Source organism: Colossoma macropomum, unplaced genomic scaffold (assembly GCF_904425465.1).
Source record: "Colossoma macropomum unplaced genomic scaffold, Colossoma_macropomum, whole genome shotgun sequence".
Lineage (NCBI taxonomy): Eukaryota > Metazoa > Chordata > Actinopteri > Characiformes > Serrasalmidae > Colossoma > Colossoma macropomum.
The window spans coordinates 25,482,500-25,504,529 of record NW_023494799.1 but is presented as its reverse complement, the minus strand read 5'-3'; positions in this window follow the sequence as shown (position 1 = coordinate 25,504,529).

Sequence of the window (22,030 nt, the reverse complement as noted above, 5' to 3'; positions counted from 1 at the left end):
ACACTATTAGACACTTCTACCTTGCTAGTCCTTGTATATGTAAAGTCAGGGACGATAGCTCATCTGCTACTGTATGGTTTGCGTTGGTCACCCTCTAGTCCTTCATCAGTGGTCACAGGACGCTGTTGGCTGGATGTTTTTGGTTGGTGGACTAAATTCAGTCCAGCAGTGACACTGAGGTGTTCAAAAACTCCAGCAGCACTGCTGTGTCTGATCCTCTTGTACCAGCACAACACACACTATCACACCACCACCAAGTCAGTGTCACTGCAGTGCTGAGAATGATCCACCACCCAAATAATACCCGCTCTGTGGTGGTCCTGACCACTGAAGAACAGTGTACTGACTATTCCATTTTGTCTGTGTTGTAGGCAAGTACTGTATATTTACTTAAGACAATTAAAGCAATTGTTTCCAAATGATTTCTAGTGTTGTCATTGAAATTCATGCATGCAAACCCCAGAGCTAACTACATTTATCTACACTGAAAACTGAGCTTTTTAAAGCCCAGACGCTGCGCAGACGATCTCCACCGTCCCCTCTTCTTACCTTCGGGTGTTAATGTTGATGATACAATATTCCAGTGATGGTGGTGAATAATGAGGAGACAGAGCTGAGCGTGCCTGTGTTTATTAGGAGGAATAACGTTAGCGCGCTCGGCTAAAGCGTTTGGGAAATGAAACTGAAACTGGGGAGCAGCGACGCTCTGATAAACAGCACGAAGCGCTGGCACGATATTCTTCACTCTCAGTTTATCGCGCTTTAGTTTTATTAGACCTTTTTACCTCAGTAACGGTAGCTAACGTTCGCTGTCTGGCTAAGTGACTGGATTACGTGCTTACGTTTCAGCTGTGCGCGTAGGCTCGGTTGCTAGGTAATACGGCCCTGATTCACAATGTGCTTCATGGACTGGGAAAAAAAAAAGTAGCTGTGCACTCCCTGCTAGAGGTCAATTGAGTGTGTCCAATCAGCCTACCCACATGTCTTTGGGGTTGTGGGAGGAAACCGGAGAACCCGGAGGAAACCCACGCGGCCACGGGGAGAACATGCAAACTCCACACAGAAAGGACCTTAGTGACCCGGTCGGGAATCGAACCACGGACCTTCTTGCTGTGAGGCAACAGTGCTACACACTGCGCCACCGTGCCGCCCTACGCGCATATGTATACACATGTATATAAATATACATACATATGTGTGTGAGTGCGCGCGCGTGTGTGTGTATATATATATGTGTGGGTGTGTGTGTGTGTGTGTGTGTGTGTGTGTGTAAAGTAATATTACAAAACCTTTTTTTTATCCATGTAAGTGAGTTCTGAAGCTTCAGAGAGCAGTATATACTGGAGAAAGATTATCAGGCCTCAAACTGCACTTCACTTTAACAAATGAGGATCGATAAGCTTTGTTTAGTAAGTGAGAATCTGCAGGTTACATAACCTAAATTTTCTGTTTGGTGAACAAAGAAATAAAAGTTAGTACAACTCCAAGATCTTTGCTAATTGACTAATTTTACTTCTTAGTATCACAAATGTTCTCATGATATTTCAACTAAATATTTCTTTTAGTGTTAATAAAAAATGTCGGTCAGTGTAACAAAGAATTTACAAAAGTAAAGTGAACAAGAAAAAATTCAGGGAAATTCTGTACCAAGTTTTTTTGTTTTTTTACAGTGTAGGATGACTAGATAAGTAGATATAAGGTCAAAACAATAGGTACAGAGTAAAGGTAATAATTAGATCTACAATAAAACATACATATTTATAGGCAGAAAGAAATTCTACAAAAATCTTTAATAGCTTTTGGTTTTAATCAGGGTATGGGTTTCCACTCTCCTACCCATTTCATTTTAGTTTGGTAAAAAAAAATCATTTCCCACTTACCCCAGGCATAGTTGATCAGCCAAGACACGTTTAATAATCAAAAAGAAAACTTATTTTGTTCAGATTGACCACTATTTTGCCATCCTTAACATTAAAAAAACCGTGTAGGTTGAATGGTAAATAAAATGGCTATATTTGTGCTGTAGACATCGTGACCCCTGGTTCCTCTCACCACCACTGTAAAGAAATCTGTAAAGTCTGTACGTTTCTCTACCAATTAATTATTTCACATCAAACTGTACTAAATGACTTTGTTTATATCTCAACCACTGAATTATGCAGAAATTTTAAAAGACCGGTGGAATTCCCCTTTAATTCACTCAAGGGGAAGGACGAATGAAACGTCTAACGTATAACCTCGACGAACGACAACGGCAGTGTAATTAACTTTAGACATGTTGCCAAAACTGAATAAAAACAACGTTTATTTTAGCCAGACACACATTCGCTCTTCCTTTTTTAGGATAAATCTTTCGCGACACTATTTTGTATTTTGCGTTTGACGCTCCTATTTTTTTCTGCGGTACTTTCCCCTTTTGCGTTACTCCTTTTTGTTTGCGGGTCAGTTTTGACCTCTTTTTGATTTGAGGGGCGTGGGAAGAGGAGAGAGGTGTGGCCATATTCAGTACCATTACAGAGCGGCAGTTTAAGAAAGATACTGTCCAAAATTACACTATTTCAAGAATACTGCACTCAGAAAGCAGGATAGGATTATATCACAGAGGGAACGCAGCGTTCCACGCTCATGTTTGTGTGATGTTTGTGTGTAGATTAACATTAGCACCTTCTTACACGAACCTGAAATTAGCTTCTTGTCAGCTTCTTCTTTGAATTTTCCTGTTCCACCTTAAATGGTGCAGCTTCAGGCACCAGAAAGTGACTGCTGCACCATTTAAGGTGGAACGGGAAAATTCCGCTTGAAGCTCTGTTAGTTTCATCCTATTCACGCAATTTATGATTATCTATGTCATACTGCAATGTCATACTGTTACAACATAAACGTAAACTGTTAGATTAGCAGATAGCCTAGCATATATGAGAATAGCAGTCACTGAGGTAGCAACCAGAACAGCAATGGAATACAGTATTTGGCTGATACAGTAATTCTAGCAGCTGACATTGTTAAAGTAAAGTAAGATGTGCAAAAATGCAAAGTTAGATATTGTTGAGCATAATAAAAAAGTGCAAAACGCTGGTAGTCAGATCTACAGTCATATCAAGGGAAGTATTTTAGTGAAATGCAGTATATGCGTGGGTGGGTTCGTGTGGGTGTTATGTATATGTGTGGGTGTTATGCATATATGTGTGTGGGGGTCCGTGTGGGTGTTATGTATATGTGTGTGGGTCCGTGTAGGTGTTATGTATATGTATGTGGGTCCGTGTGGGTGTTTTGTATATGTATGTGGGTCTGTGTGGGTGTTATGTATATGTGTGTGGGTCCATGTGGGTGTTATGTATATGTGTGTGGGGGTCTGTGGGAGTTGAATCTGATGGCTTGTGGAAAGAAACTGTTGCCCAGTCTGGCTGAGAGAGCCCGAATGCTGCGATACGTAACAGTTTGGGTGAGGGGTGTGCGGGGTCAGTCACAATGCTAGTGGCTTTTCGGATGCAGTGTGTGGTGTAAATGTCTGTGATGGAGGGGAGAGAGACCCCGATGATCTTTTCAGCTGTCCTCACTATTCGCTGGAGGGTCTTGCGGTAGGAGGCGGTGCAATTTCCAAACCAGGCAGTAATGCAGCTGCTCAGGACACTCTCTACAGTGCCTCTGTAGAAGGTGATATGGACAGTGGGCGGGAGATATTGTGGGAAAGACAGTTTCTGAGCGTAAATGTCCTGTTACATTAGGAAGATGACATCTAACATATTTGAACTGAACATTAATTTTTTGATTTTTTAAGTCTGTATTTAAACACGGTAGTTATAAATGCTGCAGTAAGGACATGCAGGAAATACTGAATATAAATAAATAATGTTTATTTTGAATTCAGAGACTCCTGGATTAGATCTAAACCATTACTGGACAAAATTCAGGCTTCAGGTTCCTACCGCTGTTTTAGCTATGTGAGTGCACTTCAGTGCATGTTTATAGTAGGACTGTTTAAGTCTTTGAATAGTCATTAAAATGTGACCTATCAAACAGTAAATTTAGATGTTATGTACGTAAATCAGCTCTCTCTTACGGCACATGCTCTCAGCTGAGAACCGTGAGATGGCTGAACTCTGTACTCCAGTAGAGGTCAGTGCAGAGCCTGCGTCTGTTGTTTTGGTCTGAGTTTTGTATCTGTTCCCTAAGAAGTACTCATAGAAAGGCTACTGCAGCTGTCTAAAGACGAGAAGCTGTGATGCAGTGGATCATTTTTCTTGGAGTACTGACGATATCCACAGTATGCTCAGAAGGGTATATTCTGAATCATGATAACGATAAAATATCAAATAAATAAATAAGTTTCAAAAAAAGCCTGAAATTTTTTTATAGAAAATAATCACAGTTTAAATCACCGTTGCAATTTCCCCAAATTGTTCAGCTCTACTCTTCACAATCACACTTTTTTTCTGAGATGAAATATAATGTGACTAGGCTAAAATCACTCGGTGAGGTGAAATCAGACGAGGATTTGTCTGTTTATCTTAAAAACTTCAAATTGACGTCTTTATTTGAATAAATTTCAGGTCGTGTATCACCTGCTACAGACTGGTGGTTTGGTTCTGGTTTAGGGCAGTACAGAAATAGAGAAATGCACGTTTTTTAACGCTGTGTGCTGAAGCGTCCAGCCTGTACGGTTTGTTTCTGTGGGGTTGAGGTGTGGAGGGATGTCCATCCCTACGATGGATAGCAGTGCGTCATATGGTATCAGAATCCACATAATCCACACAATGACGTGAAAGAGCTTAGTGAGCAGCTCCACATGGTTTGAGGCAAGTATGGGATGATTTTTGCTAATCGGTGGGGTTTGAGTTTGCTTGTTAGCTACATTAGCTTCATAGCTCCACAGGGCTTAAAGCAATGTGTATGAAATGTGTTTGGGGGTGGGGAGAAAGAATGGAGAGAAGGGGGGTTCATGAAACAAAGAAATGAATTAAATGAATATGAACATGTTTATTAACAAAACTGAAACAAATAAACAATAACAAATAGTATACTAACAAGTGGTGCAAAACAAACAATGTGTGGTAACAATATCTATAATATATCTATAATATATCCAAGTCCAAGCACAACTTACAAAGCCGAAAGTACTCTTCTCCCAAATTAGCAGAATATAGCTAACAAATAGCTGGGACTGGGATTCAGCCACATACACACTCGACACATAGACACAGCTGACTATTTAGGGAGTACAGAGCCGGTATTTTGCTATATAATAATAATAATAATAATAATATGTATTGCAGTTTTACAGTGAATCATATTGTAAGTACTTTAAGCCTGTGATATTAATGATGGAGCTGTTTAGCATGTTTGCTATCTTTTAGCCTGTTAGCTAGCAGACCAGCCCAGTTCTAGATAAGAAAATAAGCTGTCAGCCCCTCAATTTAAACAGAAGAGGGTTCTTACTTCGTCAGTGCACCTGCATGCAGTGAGCAGCATTAAAGTCAAAGATTATTCATAAATAGTACAAGCATTTTTCATAACGTGGTGCAGAGATACAGTTCAGTTGTGAGGCGGTCAGTGTGCCTATATGGAGTATTTTATGATGGCTTTGAATGTAGTTCAGACAATCAGATTTTAGGACCAGAACTATCTGTTTCATAATGATCTATTTTTAACCTAAAACGGCCTCATGCTGGAATTACAATAAAGATAGATATATTCAGCATACAGCAGTTTAGCCCCGCCCATTTACTCTACAGCAGTTTAGCCCCACCCATGAAGCCTACACCAGGACAGCCAATCAGAACAGAGCTTATTTACATAGATCAGACTTAAAGGTACAGTAACAGAAACAGCCTGTTTAGCTGTGAGGGATAAAGAGAGGCTGTAAAACGATCATGTAAAAAATGAATTGTATCTGTTTTCGGTACATAAACAAATGTTTAAAGTGGCGCTCAATACAAGGAAAATGAGAAAGACGACATGCTGCTTTGTATGAAAATAAGCCTGGTGTTGCTGAGTCTGGCAGGCGGTGTGTTTACAGCTGTGTCAGTGAGCTTAAAGTATTGATGTCAGTTACAGCAGCTTTACTGGATTACACAACAACACAGGTTGTCAGAGAGAATTACAACAAAACATGAAACCGGACACCGTTAGCACTGTGTGGGAGTGAAAATGCAGACCCAGCGTTATGGGTCATTATTCTGACCCAGCTTTTTTGGTCAAGAAACTAACCCGACAGCTGTGTACTTTTTACTGTATTGCTGGGTTAAATGAACCAAAGGCTGGGTTGTTTTCTCTTTTCCTTTCTATTGCATTGATAAATTTGAATAACTTTAATTACATTACACAATCTTATATCCTGACACAACAAAGAAATGCTGAAATTCAAATAATATGCATAAAAATGAAACATCACATGTAACCATCAAAAATTTATTTTATATGTTTATATATAGAACATATTAACTGGTACATAAAATCCATGAAGTGTAACATAGGAAATACTGCATATATAAAAACACATGATTAATTAAATAAATGATACTTATGTATTCATTTAAAAAATGTTATTTACCATCCATTTTACACTGAATTAACATCAGAAAATCATCTCATTTAACACTTGGCATAACTCAAATGCAAACAGACATTTGTCAGCACTGGATTCCCAGTTACAATTTCAATGTCACTTACAAAATGAGTGCCCAGAGATCTTATACAGCAAGAGTTTTCTAGCACTCCCTTCTTGTTCTGGAAGCTGATCATGGATGGACATCACTGTACAGTGACAAAAGTCTTTTTGCAGGGATTTCTGACCTGGAAGGTCACACACAACAGTCTGCACACACTCCCAAACTGGAGAACACTGTTGGGGACAGTTTATATCAAGTACACAGAATGCCTTGAAACAGATGTCAGCTGCTCCAACAAGTGTGCTCCGCTCCACAGCTTCTCCATTAATGACGGCAAAAGACTGATCATCTCCTACAGCTAAAACTAATGGATCAGGTCTGGTGACTTTTGTCTGAGACAGGAACTCCACCATATTAGTACCAACCTATGGTGAATACAAACAAACACAGCATTAGTTATTTTACAATGGCAGGAAAATTGTATTTTTACACACACTCACACACACACACACACACACACACACACACACACACATACACACACACCAGCCACATCATTAAATGCACCTCCCTGTATCTACACTCAGTGTCCACTTTATCAGCTCCACTCTGTAGTTCTACAGTTACAGACTGTAGTCCATCTGTTTCTCTGCATACTTTGTTACCCTGATCTCAATGGTCGGGACCCCCACAGGACCCCCACAGAGCAGGTATTATTTGGGTGGTGGGTCATTCTTAGCACTGCAGTGTAAATGACGTGAGCAAACAGATGACCAGTATTACACCCAGCAAACATACATTTAAAACAGGCACGTCCCATGTGAATTCGGCTGCCTTACCTCATTCAGTTTTTTCAAGCATGTCTTTAACTTCAGTCTCAGACCTATTGCAGGAACCAGTGCCTCAATGGAAGCATCGTCCAATATAAGGACGCTCTCCTTATCAATCTCTTCAACTAAGAGAGATTCAAAAGAGAGAAAGCGTGCTTTAGCAGAAGTGGTGGTTGAAGTTATGCATTTATTTACGAATGCCAATATAGATGGTTTAAATCATATCAGCCGATTGCTAATGTCATAATTATAAAAAAATTAATACAACACAAATATAGCCATTTTATTCACTATCCGAAACCACCAGTGAACCTACACGTGTCTTCTGAGTTGTATATGTAATGTTGATGATGTAAATAAATAGTGGTAAATTTGAAAATAAAAAAGGATATCTGGTTCCTATCATCACAACCACTGTGAACAATTCTGACTCAGTTCCCTGAGAACATAGCATTTCACATCTAACCACACTGAATGACTTGTTTACATAATTAACAACTGAACCATATAGAAATTTTGAAAAATCAGTGGAATACTCCTCTTAAGTGGTTGGATTAAACTCCAATATGTTTCAAAAAACTTATGTTGCCAAAGGCTCGTCTGTTCACTTCATCATAAAGCGAAAAACCTTAAAGTCCGTTTCATACTGGTTACTTACACTCAAACCTGAGATTAAGGTTCTCTACTTTCCATTCCCTCAGTTTCTGTTTCCAGAATGCATCCATGAATCCAACTGACCTGAGAAGAAAACAGTGTTTTAGCTAACATGCATAAAAAAACAGTATTTCAATAAATAAATTAAACGAGGACATCAGAGTGTCTGCAGGCATCCTCACCTGTTAAGGCCTTTTAATCCACTTTTTTTTTTCCAACTGAAGACCAAATTTGCAATGACAATATTAGATATAATAACATTCTTCAAAATAACTCACACTCACATTGTTTCTGTATGTGTGTGTGTGAAGTGATGTTAAGGCCTTTGATTTGTAAAAAGTAAATTAAACCTTTTTAGGGACCCACAGACACCCTGTTCACTTAAAGGGGAACTCCACTGATTTTTCAAAAATTCAATATAATTGAATTAATTAATAATGGTTGAGCTGCAAAAAAGTCATTCAGAGTGGTTTGGTGCAAAATCCTGATGTCTGACATCATTTTATGATAATTTTGTGATAAAGTTTTGGCTTAAAATGTATTTGAATCTATTTATTTTAATCCACTCACAGTGAAGGGATGCATTCAGGGTGTTATGAGGCAAAGTAGCCCCCAAAGAAAACGTATTTTTTCAGATTTATGACAATTTAACCATCAATATTCCATGTAAAAAGACACGTGTAGATTCACTGGTGGTGCTGGATAGCAAATAAATGCACTGTAAAAAATCCAACTTGCTAAATGTTAGGCAAATTTAAAAAATACTTGTGGCCCAACTTTCTTATGATGGTTTAACTGACTCAGCAATCTATACTGCGTTCATGGCTGTCTCACAGCAGTCACCCTGCATCAACTGACAATTTAAAGTTGCTGTAACGTTTTTACATGGGTTCTAGTACCTGGGCGGGTCTGCTGTTCAATAAACTGATTCAGTATCGTCCAACTGATTCTCTATAAACATGGAGCTATGCAACAGAGTATATCAAATATATTAGAGTGTATTTTACATTCTCTGTAGCTGGACTAAGTAGGTATAACGTTATATTCAGCTAGACGACGCTAGCTAACATGCTAACCGGCTACTAACCCAGCTAACATGAAGAGTCAGCCCGAGCTCGTATGCTGTGCGGCAGTCTCGGCTAAGAGTTTTGCACATCGGAATCGGGACGGTACAGGCGAGACTCTGCAACTGATGTTTAGGGAAAAAATACACGGGCAGGTTCTACCCGTACTGAGGCAGATCACACCTATATTGAGGCAGATTCTACCTGTACTGAGGCAGATCACACAGGTATTGAAGCAGATTCTACCCGTACTGAGGCAGATCACACCGGTATTGAGGCAGATTCTACCTGTACTGAGGCAGATTCTACCCGTACTGAGGTCTGAGCCGTCACCAACGCTCCACCGCAGAGGCGAGAAGTGCGCGCTTAGAGCAGCTTCTGGAAACTTCTGAAGGCTTCAAAACGCGTCTGGTAATGCTTGGTTTATCTGACGTACCAACAGTCTTTCAGTCAGACATTTACTCAAACCTAATACTATAATTTGTTAATGTTGAACTCTTTATTGTGTTAAACGAACATGAGCATCATTTGCTAACAGTTAGTTAGCTAGCTAGCTCGCTTTTATCTGCTGTGGTAGCCAGCCTAGTGAGTCACCTCTTTTAGATGAATGCTCTCACAAAATAATACGAGAAGGTATATATTTAAAAATATATGAATTTGGAACGGTGTCGAATTTATATTCCATGTCTAATAAACTGGTGTGTACACTTGTTAGAGTTGTTAGCTAGGTCAGCTAAGTTAGCTAACGTTAGCAGGCTAACGTGTTTGTGCAAGCTTAGCTAACGTTAGCAGGCTACGGTAGCATAATTGTCATAAATCTGAGAAAAATACATTTCTTGGGGGCTACTTTGCCTCACAACACCCTGAATGCATCCCTTCACTGTGAGTGGATTAAAATAAATAGATTCAAATACATTTTAAGCCAAAACTTTATCACAAAATTATCATAAAATGATGTCAGACATCAGGATTTTGTGGTACATGCTTACATCATACATAAAAACCCAGCAAAGTTCACCGTTTTGAATGGTAGATAGGCCATTTACGTGAATTGTGTGGATTCCATGAGTTTTTTTTAAGGGGGGTGGGGGGTACTCAACAGTTCTCCTATCTATAGCAGATTGTATTTCTGTTTCTTACCATTTAAAATAAACATATTGCATCGCTCATGCACTGTAAAAAATGGTTTGTCAGTTCAACGTAAAAACATTACTTCATGTGGTAGCAAGCAATTGATTTAGTTTTATTCAGCTCAAAAAGTTACATTGAATGAACGAATTGTTCATAAAAATTTTTTATTAGCTTGAATAAAATGAGTTAATTAACTTGTTACCACATGAAGTATTTTTTTAGGTTGAACTGACAAGTGATTTTTCACAGCATGAAGCTGAAGTTGACTTTATTCATATTTCTGTGTCACCTCAAATTGTGGAATGAAAACATTGAGATTTACGGTGATTCAATGGAAAATTAAAAAAATAAGAGAACTATGGCCTGCTTTGTTCAGAACTGGTAACTAATATTCTTCAGTACAATGTGGACCAGAGTTTGTCCACTTTTAAAGATTGAGATGACATTGTAAGATGGTGGGCTTCTACCTTTGAAACTGGAAAATACTCTTAAGGGGGGGGGGGGGGGCCTATAAAGATTGTGCACATGCTTTGTTTCTAGGTAATAAAACTTTTTTGTTTGACTGGACTGAACATCTTGTTTTTTTTGTCTTTCCTGTAGTTTAATCTGATGTGCACCAGAATTTGTCCTTTTTTCATTTTAAAATCCCTAAAACTCTGACTGGTGAGGATGTCTCTGATCTCGCCTACATCAGATTGTATTTCTCAACTTTTGTCTCTTTTTTTTTACTCCTCTCCTTTCGAGTTTTCATGACTAATATATCTGCTTCCATAGTGGATCCTCACACCAAAGATTAAAATATGAATTTACTAAAGTCCTGTTTCAGTATCTCTTTTCCTCACTTCTAGGCCCTCCAACCCACCACATTGCAGCTACAGGAGTGAACAAAGTACAAACACTTCTGAAACTGAGTAAAAGTAGAAATTATCTTTATAAAATATGATTTGAGTTAAAGTAAAAGTATTCTACTTATGATTTTACCTACAAAAGTCTTGTGTTTTAAAGTGAGTGTCAATCAGATATCAAAAAGTGTAGAACTATCATTGGTAATTTTTTATTTTATTTCATAAATTGTATTTATTGGTGAAAGTCATTGCAGATGGAAGATAATGGTGAAACAAGAATTTAGTGTTTTATGTACAATGAATTGTTTTTTAATACAATCATGGACATTAACAGTTGCAGTTGTATTGTTTTGATATATAATTTGATATATTTATTTATGTTAAGGAGGTCTGTGTGGCTGCAGACATCAGAGTTCACTGTTCATGTCTATAGCAAAGTCTTCTTAACAGAAAGTATTCAGCAAAATTAACATTAGAAGCAAGTACTCAAGCACAAATGTTGACCTGAATATCTCTACACAGGTCATATTAACCAAGAGTAATTTCTGCTTTTACTCAAGTTTGTATGTGTATGTCGCCCACCCTGCTCCTCGCTGACCAGCTCTAAGCCCAGAAGAGGTCAGAAACAAAAAGTATTTGTATTTTTCAGGTATGGAAGCAGTGTCTTACTGGATTTGAGAGGATTAAATGCTTGTACAAGTTTAGTTAGTCAAAGAAATATGCCTGCATCTGATTCAGTTGTTGAGTTAGCATTTTAAACCTTTACCAAATGTTCTCTCTTCCTACAGCCATCCTTCTTGTTCTCGACTGATCAGGACTTACAGTTTCTTCGCCAAGTGCTTTTACTTATAGTATTGTCTATATGTATTCCTCTTCGCATTATTAGTACAGATTTCATTATATGTTTTAACGAACATCGTTTTTAGCACTAAAACTTTGCCAATGTTATGAATTTTAAGATGTACTTAGAACTATAGCTCACATGCTTGCTTTTTTCTTTGTACTGTTGCAAAACTGTTGCGTGAAAGCAAGAGCTTTCAAGGTTGTGTGATGTGAAAACACAGTGCATTGTTATTCACAATAACTTGCTCCTTTTTGTGCTCTATTGTACATGTCTTTTCTTTTTCTTGGTATTGATTTGCATTTGTTATTTTTCATACTGTCCACTTTTTGGATTTTCCTCCTCTTATGTTTTGTCTGGTGAGCGTTTATTACTAATTTTGCTATCTTTTTCTTCATTTTTGATGCAGCCATGAAGAATCCACCCTTTACAGCTGCAAGTGACAGAGAAATTGACCAGGAGACCTCCACATCTGTTAAGGGATGAGTATATTAGGCTTCAGATGTTCATATCATCTTGCTGTCTCTCTCTCCCTCACATACGTAAACACTCGTCTGGCCATTTTTAAGGTACTTCTAACTTAAAGATTGCAGTCGGTCTGTTTCTCTGCATACCTTTTAGCCCCCTTTCACCATGTTCCTCAGTGTTCAGAACCCCCCACAGGACCACCACAGAGCAGTGTATTACTGGGTGGTATACTGGGCACAGTGGTGATGCTGGAGAGTTTTTAAACACTTCTATTAGACATTCCTACCATTCCTATTTTTGTCTTTTTTTATTCTCACTCCAACAGTGATGCTGATGTGTTTAAAGCATTGCTGTATCTGATACAGTAGTACCAATACCACACATACTACTATGCCAGTGTTACTGCAGTACTGAGAACGAATAATAATAATACCTGCTCAGTGGAGGTCCAGGTGTGGGTCCTGATCATTGATAAACGAGGTGAAAAGGGGAACAAATTATGTAGAGAAAGAGATCAACTACAATCTGCAATTGCAGAACTACAAAGTGCACTTATACATTAAATGGACCTGATTCAATAGGAAATGAACATAAATACAAGTGTAGCGGTACATAATATAGTAGCCAGTGAGTGTGTACATATAATCAGTACACCACCAACACCAATTTAGTTTGTAATTTTTGGGATCACACCATTGTAACTGTTTCTTTACTAATGTAATTGTTATTTTCATTCATTTTGTCTGAATTGTAAGTTTTGTATAAGTTGTTTTGGCAATTAAAGCATCCATTCTAAATGCTTTTTGGTGTAATCAGTTCATGCCCACATACCGGTGAACACAGGTGAGCTTTAAGAATTGTTCAATTTAGAGGGACATGATACAGTACGTAGTGGCTTAATGTATGACATTATTTTCTTAGAACTGTGGCAGATTATTGATTGCTCAGCTGTGATCACCTGTGTTGTACTACCTCTTCTATTTCCTGACTGTAGAGCTGGACACTAACTGTGTTCTTTAGTTTAATGACACAACTTAATATTCCTTAGTACTCATTTCCAAAGAACATTTTTAGTTAACTTCAGAGAGCTTTGTTAGTGAGCGAGAATGTACACAGTTACATAAACTACTTTTTCTTTGTTTTGTTAACAACAAACATAAGTCAGTACAACTCAAAGAGCTTGCTCAAATATAGTTGTACCTTCTTTTACAACAATATTCTCAGCTCAACTAAATATTTCTTTTAGTGTTGACAAAAAATGTCAGTCAGTATACACAAATAATTTATAAAAGTTGAGTGAACAAGAAAAAATCTGGGGAAATTCTGCACCAAGTTTTTTTGTTGTGCAAGTTAATTTTCTTTACAGTGTGGCTATATTTTGTGTGCAGACATTGTGACCCTGGTTCCTATCTCAAAAAACAGAATTGATGAGAAATTTAGAAAAACTGGTGGAATTTCCCTTAAGAACAAAACACTGGAATGCCCAGCGTTAACAGAGCGTTCACTCTAATGCAGGTTCCTTCTGGGTCACAGCCATGCGGAGTTTAACGTTAGCGTTCCTCCTTCTCATCAAAGACACCTGATTCATCAGCTGATTTAAAAACGTCCTCATAAGGTGAATTCAGAGTGTTAGGAAAACTGAAACACTAACCTTTGCAGTACATTGAGCAGGAAACTCCTGCCCTAGTGTTTGTAGCACACTGGCACTGCCAATTTGAAACGTTTGTAGTTGGAAATATGCATATACTTCATATTTGACGTCAAGTTTTGTTATTCATCATTTAAACGAAAACTGTCCACATGCTAAGAACGTTTGAAGACGTGAGGTGGGATGTGGCGCCTCTGTATTCATTTTTAAATCACATCTGCTGAAACCAGAATTGACAATTGTTTATTGAAAACACACCCAAATGTCAACAGCAAATGGAGCCTGACATATAACATTACACACACACACACACATACATATATATATATATACACATACACATACATACACGCGGGCGCGCACTTACACCCATATGTATGTATATTTATATACATGTGTATACATATGCGCGTAGGGCGGCACGGTGGCGCAGTGTGTAGCACTGTTGCCTCACAGCAAGAAGGTCCGCGGTTCGATTCCCGACCGGTCACCAAGGTCCTTTCTGTGTGTGAGTTTTGCATGTTCTCCCCGTGGCGCGTGGGTTTCCTCCGGGTTCTCCGGTTTCCTCCCCAACCCCAAAGACATGTGGGTAGGCTGATTGGACACACTCAATTGACCTCTAGCAGGGAGTGCACAGCTACTTTTTTTCCCAGTCCATGAAGCACATTGTGAATCAGGGCCGTATTACCTAGCAAACCGAGCCTACGAGCCACCGCTGAAACGTAAGCACGTAATCCAGTCACTTAGCCAGACAGCGAACGTTAGCTACCGTTACTGAGGTAAAAAGGTCTATAAAACTAAAGCGCGATAAACTGAGAGTGAAGAAATCGTGCCAGCGCTTCGTGCTGTTTATCAGAGCGTCGCTGCCTCCCCAGTTTCAGTTTCATTTCCCAAACGCTTTAGCCGAGCGCGCTAACGTTATTCCTCCTAATAAACACACGCACGTATGTATGTATATATATATATATATATATATATTATGCATTTGCTGTTCTGTTGATCTTGTGTGTACTGTGTTTAGAGAAGTACAGTTTTCTATTGACTTTTTTTCCTCTTGCTCTTTGTTGCTGCCGATTGACAAGCAAATTCAGCACTGTGCATGTCTCCTGGAGTCAGCGCTTTCACTGGTGAGTATATGTTTTTATATTCGCTCTGTTTATAGCAAATATAACAATTATATTCATTTTAATGGCATGACGGCTCCGTTATTTATCCTTCCCCCTTTTATCATTTATTGATTTATTTATTATTTTAGTTAGAAATAAACTGTAGATTTGATTTCCTTATTCAACATTAATTCTCGTTTGTTTGTTTCTCTTTTGCAGTGAATGGTACAGCAAGTGTGGTAGAATATTGCTGTGAATGTGGCGTTGAAAGGCCTGCCCATCAGTTTTACCAGGTAGGGCCCAAGGATTAAAGCATTATCGAGTGAAACAGATATTATGGTGTAATAATAATCGATGAAGTGGCTTATTGCCCCTCCTTTCCACTTGGAGAAAGCAACCAGTCCCTTGAGAGTGCTGTAGATGATATATATGCAACTGATAGACTAATGGTTGGCTCCATTGGGATGTGGTCAGAACATTGCATAGCAGAACTCAAATGATGACTAAACATGCACAGTGCATGCAGTGATGTGGTTGATAGATGCTTTAGTATAAAAGAGCAAGTCTACTTACGTTTTTTTGTGGTTACTGGTGCATTGGCTCTCCAAGTACAACTTAGAACACTAGAGGCTCACACTTAACAAATAACTAGGCAAGGGCTTTTTACGGTTTACACTATATTATTTTTTAGTTTTAAGAGGACATGCTTCGGCTCGTGCTGTCCAAAGATATTCAGAATTAGTACGTAAAGGGGTTATTAAAAACTCCGCAAATCACCTGAGGGTGTTTGCGAAGTGATCAGAGCAGCAGGGCAAGAAGCTTAGAGGCATGGTTGCCATGGTTGACAGTAAGATTTTTTACTATTTAAAGGAGAATTCAGTTTTTGAGTACATTGTCATGCATTCGTTAACATCAAATGCTGCATTGATAATGTTGAACTAATATTAAGTAAACAAATATATACATAATGTACATATGTATATGTAACATTCTATCAACATTTTACTTGAGTACATATGAGTAAATTTAATTTAAATGTACATTTAATCCAAGGTTTATCCAAAACGACTTCGGACCTGGAGGAGGTGGGAGTGCGGCACTGCGTTAATATATACATAAAATATATACATAATGTACATATGTTTTATATAACATTCTATCAACATTTTACTTGAGTACATATGAGTAAATTTAATTTAAATGTACATTTAATGTTAATTTATCGCATTATATTTTGGCCCTATCATCATTAGATCGGAAGTTCGATCCTTGGTGATGCTACAGCATCCGTGGCCGGGAGTCCAAGAGAGTACACCCGAAGTACCCCCCCATGTTAAAAAACGATGTCTAGATTTTGTATGATAAGCATGTCTGAGTGGCAGTTAAGATATGCACACTGTACTAGTATCTCCTAGTAATTTTAACTCAGCAATGTTTTGATTTAACAGACCATTAGGCATTGTTAAATCATTGACAAAGCAGAATAAGCAATATATAGAAAAAAATGCATTTATCACTCAAATGATTGAGATTTGCATAATTCAGAGTGAAACTTCTGTCAAGCTGGACCAATAAGAGCAGAGCACATGGGGGACAGAGCATGCCTCTAGGAAAAGGGCAAAAAAACAACTAGAATCATCAAGATAGTTATTATGCAGAATAGTCCAATGTATATCATAAATCCCAAAAATCATAAAATCGTTAGATAATAAAACATTCTTAATAATTACTGTATAGAAAAAATACACCAACCAACAGATGGACTACAGTCTAACACCAAACAACAGATGGACTGCCGTCTGTAATTGTAGAAATACAAAGTGCACCTGTATGGTCAGTACAGCTGATAAAGTGGACAATGAGTGCAGGTGGATTTAATGTTATGGCAGGTCCACAGTGTACATTGAAAAAGGTTAAACATGATAGAAGATTTAAGAATAAACAAACCTGACTGTTTGAAGACAAGAATTCCCTTCATAAAAGCAAACTGTATGGTAGATGCAAGTACGTTCCCTGGTGTAGGAATTTTCAGGACCTTTGTAAATGTTTGATCAGTTAATGTTGATCATTTTAAACGATAGTTTATTCGCTCATGTACCAGACCAGATGTAGAAGTCGCTAGAGTCCTTGTACTGTCAATAACACAGGAATGTCAGAAAGATATTTCAAGAACAGACATACTTACAGACTGGAAAGGACCCAGAAAATTAATAAAGCACTTATACTGCCCCATTGTGAGAGATTTTTGTAAATGTATCACATTCACTAGTGCAGGATGAGGTCATTATTAAAGATGCACTGCTGCCCAAAAACGAATGTGAATTTGAAAAATGTTAACTTAATTTGGACTCAAACTAAGGACCTGAATTGTTTAAAACAGAGATGCACCTGCACCTAAAATACAGCTAATTGCTTATTGTAGAGCTGGGGTGGGCAACCCTGGTCCTGGAGGGCCAGATTCCTGCACAGTTTGGTGATTTGCCTACTCACACACCTGATTCAACTTATCAGCTAACAGCCAGGTTAGGTAGGTGTAACTGTGCATGAATCCGTCCCTCCAGGACCAGGGTTGCCCACCCCGGCTGTAAAGGGTGAATTAAAATAATCAGCTGATTACTGTTACAGAACTGCCACTGAGCAGTGGTTATCATGCCAAGTATAACATCATTTGTACCCAGAGGGGCAATTGGTTTTACAGCAGATTGAAATACGCTTAAGTCACGGTCCACATTAAGCAACAATAAGTAAAGTTGATCTTGTTTTGTTAAATACAAAATGCTGTGATTATCATTTTCCATAGGTAAACAGCTAGGAGTCTTCGCATTTTTTTGTTTTTGGAGATGCCAGTCTTAAGTTAACTGTTAACAAAACATTTTTGCCCACTGTCTCTGTTTTTTTGTTTTAATCCTTGAGGATGACGTTGATGCTGGCAGAGAGTGCATCATAAAAGGGCTCTGCATGTACCTCAATAAGGACCCTGAGGATCTGGTGCAGGAGTACATGGTGAGTGTGTGCAAAAGTAGGCGTTGCCTTTGCCACATCTTAAAAAAAATTTGTTTGTATTAACATGTTTAAAAAAAAAAGTAATAAGTAGCTTAAGTTATAAGAACTTAATATTGCTGAAATACCTGTGTTGTCTTATTATTCCAACAAAGCAGCATATTTATTGTAACTGGCCAGAAAAAAAAAATTACTTCATTTAATTATAATTGATTGTTATACTTAACAAGGGATATCAACTCTGAAAATTGTGAAGCATTTTTCTGATTGCAGAGACACTATAGAATTAATACAGTTAGACTTAAGTGTAGCTCTTTGTAGTTACAGTATCCTTCATCAAAGTACACTATTCACATGGGTTCCACATTACTTGCATTATGACCTGTAGTCGCACGTTAGGGTCCATGTAACGTACTCAGTGATTATCCTGTTAGATGTTTACAAGCCAAGTGAGAAGATGCTGCAAAGTGCTGCATTTCTTTGCCCTACATGGTTGAAAGAATATCAGTGTTTCTTAAAAACTGTATTCTTATGAGGAGCCTATCTAAGAAATTCTTTTCTTTCTCCAGGACATGACTGAGGCCAACACACTAAGTACCATAGAGAAAACAACGTGGGGATCTATGCTTGTTCTTGGCTCACACTGTGGCTCACCCTGTAAAAGGGTACTTCTACATTCCTGGACTGAGCAGTGTGGCTGGTTTTACAGATATTTCAGTTTTAATTACTGTGAAATTCTTAGCCTATGATTGTTGATATTCTGTTTGCTGTTTTACTGTTGTAATTACTGTGCAGTTCTCTGCATATTTGACTTACTGTTTATTGCCATATGTGATATGTGAATAATATTGACATTGTTGACACTTATGTGCACCTCTGGCTGTACAGGTTAAAACGCTGCTATCTGCAGAGCTTTGCTTTTTATGTTTTGCTAGTTGTTGAAATATTTACATTGTGTGACATTTTAAGTTGCTACCTTTAGATGGGGCACCTGCTGTTCATTCATAGTCTGGAAGAAAAGTTTTATATAACACTTGCTCCTGTTTTCATGAATGAAGCGGTATGATAGGATGATCAAGAAAACGTTGAAAGTATGAAACAAGACAAAACTTGCTGAAGTTTTTAATTGATTTTTAATCTGTTTGTATCATTACATTTAATTGATTAAATTATAAATAACCATTTGTTTGTAAATGGATGGAATTTAAATTTTACCATGATGAAACATGTATGGAACATATAAAAATAACTATAATATGCTAGAATTGTGATCAAGAGTGTGGGAAAAAAGGGACTGCAATTGTCGTGGGAATGAAAATGACCAAGATTATTATTAAATCAAATTCAGTCGCTTTGTATCAACACACAGTTACTTGTGTGATTGAAAAACATAGTTTGTCTTGGTTACACTGAGAATTGTGTTAAATCAAACAAACTATGTTCATTCAACCACCAAGTACTTGTGTTGATTGAAATGACAATGTGTGCAACCATTTACACTATTGAATGAGTAACTCAATGTGTTCTTTTTTCATTGAAGATTATCCTAAAACGTGTGCAAGAGAAAAAAAGGTAGCACAATTCACATCTGTGCAATATCTAAATATTTTTTGCAACTCACTGGGACCTTATCCTAACTCACATCAGAAAACAGTATTACACCACACACCTTACTAGACTAAATCTCCTAAATCGGTCCTAACTTTAGGATAAACCACAGAGCTGTCTTACGTCTGTTTAACCGTCTGTTTCTATTGTTTGTGCTCGTGTCAGGCAGTCATAGATCACTATACCAGCATATGCGAGCTAACTACATTGATCTACACACTAGAAAACTGAGCTTTTAAAGCCAGACGCTGCGCAGACGCTCTCCACGTCCCACTCGTTCTTACCTGTCGGGTTACTACTGTGTTAATGTGGATGATACATATATTCCAGTGATGGGTGATGTGTGAATATGAGGAGACAGAGCTGAACGTGCCTGTGTTTATTAGGAGGAATAACGTTAGCGCGCTCGGCTAAAGCGTTTGGGAAATGAAAACTGAAACTGGGGAGCAGCGACGCTCCTGATAAACAGCACGAAGCGCTGCACGATATTCTTCACCTCAGTTTATCGCGCTTTAGTTTTATTAGACTTTTTACCTCAGTAACGGTAGCTAACGTTAGCTGTCTGGCTAAGTGACTGGATTACGTGCTTACGTTTCAGCTGTGCGCGTAGGCTCGGTTGCTAAGGTAATACGGCCTGATTCACAATGTGCTCGTGGACCTGGGAGTAGCTGTGCACTCCTGCTAGAGGTCAATGAGTGTGTACCAATCAGCCTACCCACATGTCTTTGTGGGTTGTGGGAGGAAACCGGAGAACCGGAGAAAACGCCACGCGGCCACGGGAGAGCATGCAACTCCACACGAGATAGACCTGGTGCCGTCGGGAAGCGAACCACGGACCTTCGTGGCTGTGAGCAACAGTGCTACACACTGCGCCACCGTGCCGCCCTACGCGCATATGTATACGCATGTATATTAATATACATCATATGTGTGGAGTGCGCGCCGCGTGTATGTAGGTATGTATATATATATCTATATATATATAATACTATGTATGTGTGTGTGGTGTGGTAATGTTATATTTAGCTACCATTTGCTGTTGCACATTTTGGTGTGTCAATAACACTGTCAATTCTGGTTGTCAGCAGAATGTGCTTTAAAAATTAATACAGAGAGCGCACATTCCCGCACCTCACGTCTTCAAACGTTTTTAGCATGGACAGTTTCGTTTAAAATGATGATAACAAAACTTGACGTCAAAATATGAAGTTAATATGATATTTACAACCTACAAACACGTTTCAACTTGCAGTGCCAGTGTGCTACAAACACTAGGGCAGGAGTTTCCTGTCAATGTACTGCAAAGGTTAGTGTTCAGTTTCCGAACACTCTGAAATTCACCTTATGAGGGACGTTTTAAATCAGCTGAGGAATCAGTTGGCTTGATGAGAAGGAGGAACGCTAACGTTAAATCCGCAGGGCGTGACCATAAGGAACCTGATTAGAGTTGAACGCTCTGTTAACGCGGGGATACAGTGTTTGTTCTTAAGGGGAATTCCACCAGTTTTTCTAAATTCTCCTCAATTCTGTTTGAGATCGGACACCAGGGTCACAAATGTCTGCTACACAAAGATAGCCACACTGTAAAGAAAAATTAACCTGACAACAAAAAAAACTGGTGCAGAAATTCCCCAGATTTTGCTTGTTTCACTCACTTTTATAAATTATGTGTTTACTACTGACTGACATTTTGTCAACACTAAAAGAAAGATTAGTTGAGCTAGAGGAATATTTGTTGTAAAAGAAGACAACTATATTTGAGCAAGCTCTTTGAATTGTACTGATTATGTTTTTGTTAACAAACAAAGACAAAAGTAGTTTATGTAACGTTACAATTCTCGCTCACAAACAAAGCTCTCTGAAGTAAATAAAAATGTTCTGTGAAATGGAGTACGAAGGAATAGTAAGTTGTGTCATTAAACTAAAGAACACAGTAGTGTCAGCTCTACAGTAAGAAAATAGAAGAGGTAGTAAACACAGTGATCACAGCTGAGCAACATAATCTGCCAAGTTCTAAGAAAATAATGTCATACATAAGCCACTAAGTACGTATCATGTCCTCTAAATTGAACAATTCTTAAAGCTCTACCTGTGTTCTAAGGTATGTGGACAGAACTGATTACACCAAAAAGCATAGAATGGGCTTTAATGTCAAAACACCTATACAGAAATGCAATTTCAGACAAAAATGAATGAAAAACAATTACATTAGTAAAGAAACAGTTAC